The 1285-nt window shown below is 39.8% G+C and overlaps 1 non-coding gene across 1 annotated transcript; it reads right to left on the bottom strand.

The window, feature by feature from the left end:
• Nucleotides 1-669: 669 nt before the first annotated feature.
• On the bottom strand, nucleotides 670-777 carry LOC122039203. Its single transcript, XR_006128086.1, has one exon. It is a non-coding gene; the product is annotated as a small nucleolar RNA R71 (small nucleolar RNA).
• Nucleotides 778-1285: the final 508 nt, after the last annotated feature.

Raw genomic sequence — 1285 nt, 5'->3', positions numbered from 1 at the left:
CATGGCGGGTCATTCAGTATACATTCTCCAATGCATACCCATGTGTCAACTTGATATCTCCATATCCATGACTTGTGAGATCAAGTCATCGAGTTGACCTACATGCTAGTCTTATTGCATTAACATTGTCCCTGAATGTTAATACTCGACTAGGAATGATTTAGAGTAGTATTCCCTATATCATCTCACTATCGATTCAACCAATCGATTGATATAGGTAAGAACCTTCTACTCAAGGACATTTTTATACTTAGTTTATTTGGCACCAATACAAGTAAGTATAATAACCAAAAACCAAATGCCTTTATTTATATAGAATATGATACAACAAGTCCAAAATACAATCATCAAATGATTGGCTCTAGGGCTCTAGCTAACAGCTAACAATTTTGAAATCAAACCTGCAGTAATCCACATGGTCTAGCAAAATCAATTTGGAGGAGGATCGCATGATGCTCCAAACCATCACTTAGAGCTTTTCTACGAGATTTGTGGTACTATAAAAGTGAACGGGGTCTCTCCAAAATCAGTAAGGTTACTTCCTTTTAGATTCTCCCAGAAAAATAGAGCCAAGCAGTGGCTAAATTCTCTTCCAGCAAATAACATAACGTCTTGGGAGCAGTGTGAGCAGAAATTTCTAGACAAATTCTACCCGCCAAGTAAAACTGCACACATGAGGAATTTGATCGCAAGCTTCAAACAGATAGAATCAGAATCATTATTTGAAGCCTGGGAAAGATTCAAAAGTATGCTGAGACAGTGCCCCCATCATGGCCTTGAGAAATGGTTGGTTCTACACACATTCTACAATGGAATCAACTATCACACGAAGGTATCCCTCGATTCGATAGCATGAGGAGTATTAATGAACAAAAGCCTTGATGAAGCTGAAGAGATCATAGAGAATGTGGCACAGAACCACCATCAGTGGGCAACCGAAAGATCTGGTGGTTCTTTCTCAGGGAATTCCATAAAGGCGTCAGGAAAATTCGACGTAGATGCAGTCACACTCATGTCTGAAAAGCTGGATGCTTTGACCAAGAAGTTTGTGGCCATGGGAAACAACACGACCAATGCAATAGTATGTGTTTGCGAAACTTGTGGAAGTACGGATCACACTCAAGATACTTGCCCCCTAGGGCCAATACAAGCACAGATAAACCAACTTGAGCAATGCGATACAATAATCAGTTACAACCAAAAGCAAAACAATCTGTACTCCAACACATACAACCCTGGATGGAGGAACCACCCAAATTTTTTGTATCGGAATAATCAGGACCAA

This window comes from Zingiber officinale, chromosome 1A, assembly GCF_018446385.1.
Source record: "Zingiber officinale cultivar Zhangliang chromosome 1A, Zo_v1.1, whole genome shotgun sequence".
Classification (NCBI taxonomy): domain Eukaryota; kingdom Viridiplantae; phylum Streptophyta; class Magnoliopsida; order Zingiberales; family Zingiberaceae; genus Zingiber; species Zingiber officinale.
Note: the sequence above shows the minus strand (reverse complement) of the source record. Positions and strands in the feature narration are given on the sequence as shown.